The sequence below is a fragment of the Diceros bicornis genome, chromosome 22, assembly GCF_020826845.1.
Source record: "Diceros bicornis minor isolate mBicDic1 chromosome 22, mDicBic1.mat.cur, whole genome shotgun sequence".
Lineage (NCBI taxonomy): Eukaryota > Metazoa > Chordata > Mammalia > Perissodactyla > Rhinocerotidae > Diceros > Diceros bicornis.
This window is the reverse complement of record NC_080761.1, coordinates 29962417-29975993: the sequence shown is the minus strand read 5'-3', so window position 1 is coordinate 29975993 and position 13577 is coordinate 29962417.

Genomic DNA, 13577 nt, shown 5'->3' with positions numbered 1-13577 from the left:
AAGTCTTTATCTCTCCTTCATTTCTGAAGAACAGCTTTGCCACATAAAGTATTCTTGGTTGGCAGGACTTTTTCTTTCAGCACTTTGAATATATCATCCCACTCCCTCTGGCTTGCAAGGTCTCTACTGAGAAACCCACTGATAGCCTTAAGGGTGTTCCCTTTTTTTTTTTTTTTTTTTTGCTGAGGAAGATTAACCCTGAGCTAACATCTGTTGCCAATCTTCCTCTTTTTTTGCTGGAGGAAGACTAGCCCTGAGCTAACATCTGTGACAATCTTCCTCTAGTTTATACATGGGTCACTGCCACAGCATGGCTGATGAGTGGTGTAGGTCTGCACTCAAGACCCGAACCCGCAAACCCAGGCCACTAAAGTGGAAGGCACTGAATTTAACCACTACACTATAGAGTGGGCCCCTGGGTATTCTCTCTTAAGTTACAAGCTATTTTTCCCTTACTGCTTTTAAGATTCCCTCTTCATTTTTGATTTTTGACACTTTTTATTATAGTATCCTAGAGAGGACCTCCTTAAATTTTTTTTTTTTTTTTTGATGACCTATGAGCTTCACGAACTTGGATATCCAAAATATCTCTCCAGATTTGGGAAGTTCTTTGCCATGTTTCTTTACAAGTTTTATAACCCTTTCTCCCTCTCTTTTCCTTCTAGAACTCCATTAATTCACAAATTAATTCTTTTAATGGCATCCCATAGATTACATAGGCTTTTTTCATTTTTTTCTATGTTCTCCTCTGATTGCATAACTTCAAAGTCCTGTCTTCTATCTCACATATTTTTCTTTTGCTTGATCCATTCTGCTGTTGATGCTCTCTGTCGTTGTTTGTTTGTTTGTTTGTTTTTAATTTCATTCATTGTACTTTTCAGCTCCAGAATTTCTGCTTGGTTCTTTCTTATGATTTCTATCACTTTGTTAAACTTCTCATTTTTTTCATGTATTTCCTTCCTGATTTCATTGAATTGTCTTTCTGTGGGTTTTTTGTAGCTCATTGAGTTTCCTTAAAATGGCTATTTTTGGGGTCCAGCCCAGTGATGTAGTGGTTAAGTTCTGCATGCTCCACTTCGGCAACCCGGGTTTACAGGTTTGGATCCCGGGCATGGACCTACACCACTCATCGAGCCATGCTGTGGTGGTGACCCACACACAAACTAGAGGGAAGATTGGCACAGATGTTAACTCAGGGCCAATCTCCCACACCAAAAAAACAAATAGCTATTTTGAATTCTTTAAGTTGCAAGTCTCCATGTCTTTGGGGCTGGTTACTGGAAGATTGTTATGATCTTCGGTGGTATCACGTTTCCTTGATTTTTCATGTTCCTTGAAGTTTTACATTGCTCTCTTCACATATGAAGTAGCAGTCACCTCCTCTGTCTTTACCAACTGCCTTCAGGAGAGGAACACCGTCCTTCAGCCCTGCTAGTGATTCTGAGGCTTTCTCTAACCTTCTATAGACACACCTGCTCCATGTTTCTTGCTCCCTCTTGTGACAGGAATCTTAAGGTTATATGCCTTCCCTCAATCCTTCAACACATCAGGCCAACTGCCGATAGCCTCCCTTTTGTTTTCCCAAAGGTGGCACTAAAGCTCAAGTTTGTGGTCTCTACCTGGCCCTCATATTCAGGCCAGCTTTCTGCTCATGCTCAGGAGCCATCTGCTAAAGCTCATTCTCAGCACTGCCATTGGTTGTGCATACAGGAAGCCAGTCATAGGGCGAGAGTATGAGGGCAAGGCTCATAGAGTGCTGGGGTTGCCCATGGCCAGTTGGGGGGCATCTGTGGGTGTGGCATTGCCAGTGGTTCATGGGCAGGCTTCTTGATGGAGTCTGTAATGAAGTTAGTAAAGTCTGTGCCCCTTTAATGCCCTCTGAGAGTCCTATCTGCAACTCTCCCAAACTCTTCCCAACTCCCCATCTTGCATCTCATGATTCAGTACTCTGGATAGGGTGAGAGAGACTTGAGCCCTTTTGGCAGTGTCCCACACAGCTGTGGAAGCCAGCGTTCACACACATGTTCTCCCTTTCCCCCACAGGATAAATCATGGGCTGATCTCCCACAGAAGATCTCTCTTGGTCCTGAGCTGTGCTGCCTTGGGGGTGGGGTGATGTGGACAAATCAAGCTGTTTCTCTTATCCACTCCAGTGTGCCCAAACTCATATTTTTTTTTTGTTCCAGCAGTATGCTGGAACTTCTCCTCTGGAGACCTGGACTTCCACAAAGGCTCTTTCCTCTGTGAGTGATTGTCTAAGTCATTGTTTTCTGGGGGTCCCAAGACTTCGGCCAAGAGGGAGCCAAGAGGGAGACAGTTCACAGGCCACTGCAGAGTCCACAGCTGGACCTTAAGTCTGTATGCCTATTACCCAACGCACAAGTGAGTGAAACTCCTCCTGAGTCTCTTGGCATATGGTGCTGGATCTCACAGCTCCCACATACAAAGAGTCCTCTGCAAGGACAGCACTGCTGAGAAAAAAAGAAATATGGATTTGGACATAGATATTCATACAGATAAACATTTCTCTGACAATTTTTGGAGAAGAGGAGAAAAGAAAAAGGCTGATGAATGAAGTGTCAGTGCTGCAAACCTTATAAACGAGAATGAAGGAGAGATGGAAATAACAGGGACTAAGTGAGTAAGTCTTTGTCAGTTCCCTACCTCAACAGCTGCTTAAGGAACACTAATCTTGCCTGAAGGGAGAAAGGGGATTGCAGAATAAATACAATTTCTTAATCTATGATTTATTCCATAACCCGAGTTTGCCTAGGTAAGTGATTCTCCGTGAACCTGATCTTATGACTAATTTTACATTAATATAGATGGGACAGAAGAGGAAGAGGGAAGTCAATACCATGAATTAATATAGATGGGACAGAAGAGGAAGAGGGAAGTCAATACCATGATGCAAGCAACAATTACTTATTACAGTTCCCAGAAAAGATGATATGTTGTCAATTTAAATTCTCTTAAGCACAATCTCTGCCTCAGGTGGCCAGCCTGAGATAAGACTTTTGAAATAAGCAAAATTTACCCTCAACATTCTTTCCTGCCATTTCTCTGCTCCTTTCCACTTTTCAGGTAGCCATTTGTCTTAGGCTGCGTCCTGGCCGTGAGGTCACCACACTCAAACATTGCCTCCTCCTCACCAAGTCTTCCCCACCTCAACTGCCCCGTGCATTTTACTCATTGAGGGCATAATGTCCATAAGTTACAAAGAAGGTCCTGAGGATATAGGAGGACATGGAGGACAAGGACTCATAGGCTAGTTATGGAGACTTACAATGCCCTGTGTTCCAATATGATCCACTAATCTATGTTATACTGTAAATGACACTATACTCTATACTCTGAGGAGTATCTGCATTTTAAGAGGATCTCCAGAGAGGCAAAACTCATCCTAAAACAAAGATTCCCCTGATGGTGGAAATTTGAGTAGGCAACAGGCTTATGAGGGAGAAATGCTGAGGCCAGAAGGTGTATTTCAAACCATACCATGAAGAGAATTGTTTATACCAAGTCAGACTGTCAAGTAGTCTCCACAAAACATGTAAAATTCTTGATTAAAATGTACTGTCCTGCTAAATAGAAAGATAAATAGATAAACAGAAAGACAGATGGATAATAAACACATGCACAATGGTCTGGGAAGTTTACTGATGATAACTTACATGACATCTTGTCACATATTTAATATAAAGGATTGTTAACAAGTATTGGAGAACTGACAAGGCAAACAGGGAACACTGAAGGTATTGTAGAGATGGATATTGGAGAAAGCATCTATCACCACCAGGGCTGGGGGAACAAAGTGAAGAGTTTAGAAATTAAATCTTAGAAGCTTGAAGGAAGAGACTTTTAGGGCTGGGACTCAGACCTCTGAGGAGGGGGTGCTGCTTGGCAGTTAATGGGGCTTCAGGTGTTTGGAGGAAGGACCACAGAGCTAGACTGAGACCTCTGCTGTTGTCTCTGGAGGGGTACAATGGAGCTGGTTCTGGGAGTGTTGGAAATATTGCAAAGTAGACTCAACTGTGGCTGTGGGAAAGCACTGCACGCGAGGTGAAGAGCCTTTGTTGGGGTGATGGCAGAGGAATAGGAAGCAGACAGGAAGGAGCCAGCCCCTTCTGCTTCCTGCAGCCTTCCAATCTCCATCCAGAACCTCCTGTTAATGGGGCTGAACAGGGATCCAGCTGGCAAAGAAGTAAGGGGTTTGCAAAATCGTGGCCTCAGCATTATAAAGCCAAATAGAGAAGGATAGGTTTGAAGCTAAGGGACCATAGCTTAATAACCAACATACATCTTATCTTAGATCTTACAGTGTTTTACAATTTTGTTTTTCAGAAATCTCCTTTGCTTTCAACTGAGTGATTTAAAATTATATTTTTTAATTACAGTTTTTAAAAGTTACTTCTGACTGAGGTAACATTTAGTTCATCAGTCATCATTTTTCCACATGGAAAATAAAACCTTCATTTATTTAAAAAATATATCCACTTATCAAGATATGTTGTTCCCTCAAGGAAAGCAAATATCACAGCCAGGGAGTTGCCACTTCATCATAAGATTTGGAAGAGACTTTTCTTTCCCATAGGGATACAATCAGGATTGAATTGCATAATAAAAATATGGAGATTTCTCAAAAATAGACAAAAATCAAAGCACTCAGAACACATCAAAGTGAAGTTTCAAAAGAAAATGACTCTGCCAGAGAGTTTTGAGGGCTCTAGTGTACATATCTAGGTCTTTGGGGGTAAATATAATCATTGAAAGAGCTGGTAAAATATTCCTTTGACAACATGAATAACATCATCAAAAACTTACTGAGTGACTACCACATGCCAGGCACTATTCTAAGTACTTAGCACAGTTAACACATTTAATCCTCACAATGACTCTAAAAAGCATCTCTATTTTACAGGCTAATTAACTTGCCCAGAGTCACACAGCTAGTTAGTGGCACAGCCAGAATTTGAACCCTGCAATCTGGTTCCAGGACACCCACACTTAACTTCTACTCCATCAGTCATTAATGTGGTATACTCACAGAAATTTTATAACTGCTTATGATCAAATATATATTTCTAGAAAATGTGGTCCTAAATCTAAAGCTATCAACCATCTTTTCTTAACAGAGAGTCACAAGAATGAAGAAAACTGGTCAAGGTACAACACTTCCACAAGTTACCATTTAGTGAAAGAAACATATTCAGCCCATCTTTCAGCCATACGCCACCTAACTAGAGGACACCAAGACGTGGACTCAGAACTCTGCAGTGGGTTCTGGGTGGTGGGTTAGTGCCGCCATCTTGAGGCAAAGGCGATTCTGGGTCACAGTTCCTTCCTTAAAGGGTGTAATAAGGCTCCTCTAACTCTCAATCTCCAGGGCATGTGCACAGGGACAGAGTGGAACAATTCTATCTCCATGAAGCACTGTTGTATGGCATGCCAATGCTCACATATGCATTATTCATGAAGACAGAGAGATAAATCTATTTATTTAGGAAGTTTCCATGAGGGAACAGTAGAAGTTGGGAAGCTATAAATTATTATTCTAGTCATCTACATGAGTAAGAATGAAAGCTTCATCTGAGCAGACAGTGGGCATGGAAATGAGGAAACAGATTTGGAAAATAATTATGCTAGTTACTTTCAAGTTGCAAGGCACGTATGCCCACTCAGATTATCTCAGGTGATAGACTGTGAAGATGGATGAGGAAATAAGAAACACAAAACTAAGTATCCTCAACAAATTTCATAGAGAAATGGATAATTATCAGGATATGACACAACTTGAGCAACCTGATATTGTTTCGATTTACTCAACATTTCTTCTTACTCATGATTTCACTACCTCATGGCTTTTACTTTTAAAGTTTTCTCTGCATTACTCTCTGTTTCTGTGTTTCTCTACCATCTGTGTCCCTCTGCATATGTCTCACCTTCCAGTTCCCCATGAGAGAATATGATTGGTTGAATAAATCATTAGCCAATATAGACTCGCCTTGTGAAGAAGAAAGCTTTTATGCCTCCTCATGGGTTGCCTCTGAGTCAGATTCCATTCTTTGTTCAGTGGAGCATTTATGTATTATCAGTACAAACATAGAGGATACCTAATCTATAGAACTTCAAAAGAAAAGCTTGATGTGTGCTAGGGGAGGCTGGTGATATCTAATGCCTAAGAAGCCTCACAGACAGTGATGAATTTCTCACAGTCTCTTCCTCAATCTTGCAGTCTAAGAAAATTAGTTCGAAAATACACCAAGATTGGGTTTATCTCTCAAGATGAACTCCAATTAAATAGGCCCATGGAGTCTGACATATGAACCAGAATGCTAGTTTCTTAATTTACAATGAGAAATTTTAAATTATAGACACCTAAATTATTAAGTCCATGTGACTTATATATAATGTCCCCATGGGAGGACTCACATCTTCATTCCATGCAGGAAGAAAGGGAAAGGCAAGGGCACAATGTGTATGCCAGCTGAGATTGCCTATACTCTAACCGTCTTAAGAGCTTTTTTAGGAAGCCTCATCCAGCAACTTCTGCTTATGTTGCATCAACCAGAACTGTGTCACATGGCCATATTTATCTACAAGGTGGGCTGAGAAACAGAGGTTTGGGCTGGACTCACTGCCACCCACAAATAAATCAGGATTCTCCTTAGAAATAGGGAGTAATTAATATTAGGCAGGCAAGCAACCATCAATCTCTTCATAGAAAATAAACCAAAAAAGTAGAAGACATGGGATCCAGGAACTGTGCAATCCATCACAGGAGAAAAGGGGAAATTTTTCATATTGACAGTGAAGGGAAGTTCCAGGATGAGAGTTATACAGAAAGCCTGAGAGAAACAGGTACAGATTGGGCCAGGAAGATAAAAGATTCCAGGAACAAAATGGAACTGATTATCCAATATGTTTGTCAATGCTGACAATAGATGTGCAGCTCTGTGAAAATTTGGGATTAATTAGTGAAAAGTACAGAACACCAAAAAAATAAAAACAAAGATAATTATTACTAAAGGGAAAATAATAGTTTTATAAGTCATAAAATGTTATAGGGGCATTCTGGAAATATAGCAGTAATAGTGACATAACGTTTGAATCTCTTTGAACCCCCACATAAAAACAGAGCAACTAAATAGTAAGCCAAAAACTCTTAGCACTTACCACAAAACTAGGTGATAAGTTATTCCCATGAACCCTAAAATACAAGTAGCTATAAAACTCCTAGAAGAAAACAGAGGAGAAAATCTTTGCAATCTTTGGGGTAGATAAAGATTTCTTCAATATGACACAAAAAGCACAAACCATAAAAGAAAAAGTTGGTACACTTGACTTCACCAAAATTAAAATATTTTACTCTTTGAAAGACACCACTAAGAAAAGACAATCTACAGAATGGAAGAATATATGAACAATACATATATCTGATAAAGGACATATTCAAAATATGTAAAGAATGCTGAAAATTCAATAATAAAAAAACAATTTTTTAAATGGGCAAAATATTTTAACAAACACAAAAGAAAATATTAAAAAATTTAACAAACGAAGATATAAAAATGGCCTGTATCAGTAAGTACATGAAAATTTTTCAATATTATTAGTCATCAGAGAAATGCAAATTAAAACCCCAATAAGATACAACTACACATATATTAGAATGGCTAAAATTAAGAAGTCTGAAAATACCAACTGTCAGTAAAAATATGGAGCAACTGGAATTCTCATTCACAGGCAGTCAAAATGCTAAAAAGGACAATTACTGTGGAAAACTGTGGCAGTTTATTAAAAGGTTCAAGATATACCTACCATATGACTTAGCCATTCTGCTCTTAGGTATTTACCTAAGAGAAATGTAAACATATGTTCACACAAATACTTGTACAAAAATGTTCAAAGTGGCTTTATTCATAACATCCCCACACTGAAAACAATACAAATTTCCATCAACAGGTGAATGGACAAACAAAAATATGGTATATCCATACAATGAAATGCTACTCAGCAATGAAAGGGAACAAACTACTAAACCAGGTGACTTAGATGAATCCCAAAATCATTGAGTAAAAGAAGCCAGACACAAGAGAAGACTTACCATATGATTCTGTTTATATCAAATTTTAGAAAATGAAGACTAATGTATAGTGACAGAAAGCAGATCAGTGGTTGCCTGGGCCAGGGACAGATGGAAGGATTGACTGCAAAGGTTCATGAAGAAGCTTTTGGGAGAGAAGGATATCCTAATTTAGGTAGGGGCTTTACAGGTGGACTGAACTGTCAAGCTCATAATATTGTTCACTTTAAGTAGATTTGGTTTGTTGTATGTAAATTATTCCTCATTGTGATGGTTAATTTTGTTTTTGGTTTTTGATTTTGGTGAGGAAGATTGTCACTGAGCTAACATCTGTGCCAATCTTCCTCTATTTTGTATGTGGGACACCACCACAGCATGGCCTAATGAGCAGTGTGTAGGTCCACACCAGGGATCCAAACCCACAAACCCAGGACGCCAAAGTGGAGCACACAAACTTAACCCGTATGCCACCAGGCCAACCCCTGTGATGGTTAATTTTATGTGTCGACTTGACTAGGCAATGGGGTGCCCAGATATTTGTTCAAACATTATTCTGAGTGCTTCTGTGAGGGTGTTTTTGGGTGAGATTAACATTTAAATCAGTAGACTGAGTAAAGCAGATTGCCCTCCTTAATGTGGGTGGGCCTCATCCAATCAGTTGAAGGTCTGAATAGCACAAAAAGGCTGACCCTCCGCTAAATAAGGAATAATCCTTTCCTGCCTGACTGCCTTTGAACTGGGACATCAGCTTTTTTCCTACCTTCAGACTTAAACTGATAATGATTCTTCCTGGGTCTCAAGCCTGAAAGCCTTTGGACAGGAACTACACCATCGGCTGTCCTGGGTCTCCAGCTTACTGACTCACCATGCAGATCTTGGGACTTGCCTGCCTCCATAATTGCGTGAGCCAATTCCTTATAATCAATCAGTCAATCCATCAATCAATATCCGAATGGTTCTGTTTCTCTGGAGAACTCAATAATACACTCAATAAACATGATAAGTAAAAATATATATACATTTTAAATAAATTTACCATAGTTTATAAGACCCTAATCTTCCTCCTGCCTTCCTCAACAGCCATCACCTCTCACCAATGTCTATCTCATTCGTTACTCTCCCCAATACTGGACATCTTTTGGTTCCTAAAAAAATGTCATTTCCTCTCTTGTTTCTAGCCCTTCACAATATTGATCCCACTGCTTGGAAGATTTTGTCGCCCAACCTTTGCCTGGTTAGCCAAGCCTTCAGAATTCCATTCTAAACAGTAAGTCCTTGGTGAGGGCTTCTCTGATCCCTAGACCAGGTTAGATACCACTGCTTATAAATTCCCAGCCATCCCCTATTTGAGTTTATTCTAAGCATCATTTTTTTTTTAATTTTTTGTTTGTTGCAGTAACATTGGTTTATAACATTGTATAAATTTCAGGTGTACATAATTATACTTCTATTTCTGCATAGATTACATCATGTTCACCGCCGAAATACTAATTACAACCCATCACCACACACATGTGCCGAATTATCCCTTTCGCCCTCCTCCCTCCTGGATTGGTGGTTATTCTAAGCATCATTTAATATCTGTCTTTCCCATGAGATTGTTAGTTCCATGAATGTAAGAACTCTCTCTGTTTACCACCATATCTTCAATACCTAATAGAATGCCTAATCATATTAGGTTCTCATTAACTATTTGGGTTTTTTAAATTGGTTAATTTGTATTTTAACTCTCAAAGAACAGTCTTACTCCCTCATATTTCCCCCATGTACCACTTATAGAAGGGGCTAAGACAAAAAGAGTCTAAAGTTTCTGATTTTGCCAATTAGGGGACTAATGGTGTCATTCACCAAAATAGAGGAGATAAGAGATTCTGCTAGTTTGGAATGTAGAGAATGTAGTGGTGCGGGGTAGATAGTGAGTTTAGTTTTATATGCATCAAGTTTGTGGTGGATATAGGATGTTTGTGAAGATATTTTGTGGGTAGTCAAATTATCGGCACATGAAGAGTAGATGAAAGGAGTGAGCAGAGAGTGAAAAGAGAAGCCAGACAAAGATAAACTCCTTAGGGATATTACTATTTAAGAAAGAAGAATAGGAGGACTATAGAAAAGAAGTTGAGAAGGAACAACCACAGAAGAGGAAGGAAAACCAGAAGGATGGGATCATGGAAGTGAGCAGAGGAAAGAGTTCCAAGACAGACTCAAAGTCAAGTGCTACAGGGATGTCAGATAAGACAAGGACTGAAAAGCATCCATTGGATTTGCAATTAGGATAAACTTACATTGATTTAGCATGCAAATTTATATTAGTAAGTTTGAAATTGATCTTCTGCTCTCTGTCAGAGCCTGAAGGCTCAGCCAATTGAAGCTATTTTAGCCCAATGGCCATTTCTGAATTTACTACAAGCTGCTAAGGAACCTCATCCAGCGATCTCATTTTCTTATTTCCTGCTCTAATGAAATTTTGGAATATCAAGGTTTTGCTCTAATTAATATACTACCTGTATCTTGAATTCCAGACACTACACTCTCACACTGCTCTTCCCTGATGTTCCTCACTGAGGCTTAAACTTGAATAGAATTTTTATTTCCCTCTTCAGAACATTCAGTGAGATAATGTTTGATTGATAGCTTGGAGCCCACGTTCCCCTCTTAGCAATTCATAATGAATAATGTACTACAGGCTCTGAAAGTCTTAGATGAAGGAACTTGCTTATCTTTGTTTAATCCAAAATTTCCCAAAGTTATTTTATCCCATAAATATTTTTTTTGCAGATAACAATTGCTAACTCATAAGATAACTGTTCCTTGGCAAATCCTTTGAAAAATGTCCCTGAACGCAATGGGGATCGCAGAAAAATTAAGAGCAAAGAAGGAACAGAGGTACTCTTTGAAGGAGTGGAAAGCCAGATATGAAGATGCTGTGCTAATACCAGGAAGGAGTAATGAGTACCTGAACTCCAATAGTGTCAGTGTTAGTAGAAAGGAGGGGGTTGAATTGGGACTGATTGGATTGAGGAAAGGTGAAATGAAAGAAGTGAAGCGGAAGAGAAGGAATATTTAAAGTTGACACCAAAGGCTTCAGGCCTGGGCAACTATGTGCACTCGCCTACATTCAGCATTCAAAGATTTAGTCCTAAACTACTCATTTCCATCATTCTTCATCCCTATTGTTTTCTTTTTTCTGAATCTTCTGGCTATTGACTCAACTGCCATCTTGAAGATTTGCTAATGTTTCTGAGAAGAAAAAAAAATCCAGAAAGGATACATAGCTCTGCATAAGATGGGGATTGGTGGTGCATGGGTGGAATTGAGAGAAAATGCAGTATTTATGGGGGAAAGTCTAGGTTGAGAGTGACTTCATCATAAGCAAGACTGCTGGGAAACCACTGTCTTGATTGGTAAGTGTATATTGCAGAGGAGAGGTTATGATTCCAAGAGAAGTGCTGTTAGAGACAAAATTCTCAAATCAGAATGTGGCTGTAAAAGTTAGGCAAATAGAAAATCTGAGCCACTGTTCTTTTATTTGGAAACTCCTAGCAGCCATATTCTGTTCTGGAGGGATAACAACATCGACATTAACATTACTTGGTACTCAATATATAAAGCACACTGGACGATGAACATTTTCTAATGAAGCCCTGGGTGAGCTGGTAGGGAGCTTTACCTTTGGACGCAGGACTAGGAGGAAGAGATTTTAGGGCTAAGATAAATTGGGAAGGTGTTTATTCAAGGCAGTTGACATCAATACAGGTAAGTTGGAAAATCATAAATTGCTAAGAAAATCTAATAAAACTGAAAGAAATAGTAGCCAGCATCAGTCCAAAGTGCAGGTCAAGATGGCAGCCAAGTCAATAGCTAAACGATTCAGAAAAAACAAAGTAATAGGAGCGAAGAACAGATGGAAATGAGTAGTTTAGGACTAAGTCTTGGACTATTGAGTGTAGGTGAGTACTTCTCCTTTATGCAGTGCCCAGTGGGATTGTTCAGGTTTTGGTGGTGTAATGTTGAGGGCTGACCAAGAGTAAGAAGAAGTGTGAAGGAAAGGAGACATGGAAGTGTATGTAAGGCATAAATAGGGGTACATGTGCCTGATGAGTCTGTCAGCTGAAAGGAAAGAGGTGAACTTGGAGGGGGGAGGTAGAGAGGAATGAAAAGTACAACCAAGAAGTCAATTAGACTAGACCATCATGGCAGACTAGAAAGAATGGATGTCCTTATTTCAGTCTGTGTTATTCTGAAATTTCTTCCAGGAACACTCTGAACTCTGAAACACAGGAATAGGAGTAGAGGAAGAAGATGGCACTATAATCCAGGGTTGGGCCTCAGAAATGTAAGTGAATCCCTGTACTGACACAGCTTCATCCCGGGTATCTATTAGAGTTCTCTGGAGGCTGTGCCATTCTCTACTGGAACAAGCAGCAGCTAGCTGAACATAAGAGCCATAATTCTCACACCTGCAAAATGGCAAGGTTTAGAAATAATCATGGCTTCTCCTTGCCTAAAGGTGGAAGCCCCAAGTTTTGGGGAATGTCACCAGGTGGTGGACCTCCTGAATGCCTCTGTGGGGAGGCCAAGTGTCCTGCATGACTCCCTAAAACCTGTGTTGTTGAGTACCTTGGATTTCTCATAAGCTCAGGTTTCTGGCACCCAAATGGAGTGGGGATGATGTTTCCAGGCTCAAAAATTATAAATGTACAAACCTGGCACTCCCAATCCCTTCAAAATTTTGAATACTTACATAAATATGCATGGCAGCAAAAGCATACATCAATGGTGAATGTTCACAATATCACTTCTAGAGAAATTCTGAAAAGGGAAAACTTCAGAAAATATTCTTGAAAAGGTAATCTCAACCACACTGCCCAATCTCAAAATCAATCTCAGTTAAATCATGAAAGGGTGGAGACTCATGAGGTCTCCCCATGGGCTGGGTATCAGGCTGGAAGTGGTTATTGCTATTAAGGTTAAAAACATTTCAGGGAAATACTCACCTAAGTGAAGAGTGGTCAAGTCCTTGATATCTGGTTTTGACCATAAATGACAATTCTAGTCAAGATTTTATATAATAAGACCACGGCTGAAATTTTGAATTTGTAATATGCCCTGTCTTTGAAGGTTCTCTTAGCAATTTCACCTGCCTTAAAAACAAAACAGATCAGAAACAAGAGGAAAAGAGAGCAAAGCTATCTCGTACTATTACAAAGCTTTGTTGTGAAGCTGAGGCATAGTCTGTTGACACCCTGAAATATCACTTTCACCATGATGTGGGCCATTGAATGATGTCATTCAACTAATGCTCTTTGTTTCCCTATTGAAAAGAGAAAGTGAATGTAGGACATGAGATGCAAATTTAAGTCTATAGGTTTAAAGCAGAAGTCAGGATGTTAACAAGTGAAAATTCCAGAGTATTATTAATACATGTATGGTGGGATTTGGCTGATATGGGTTTTTGCTGACTGCATTTGCCTTTCAGTGGTATATTGCTCGG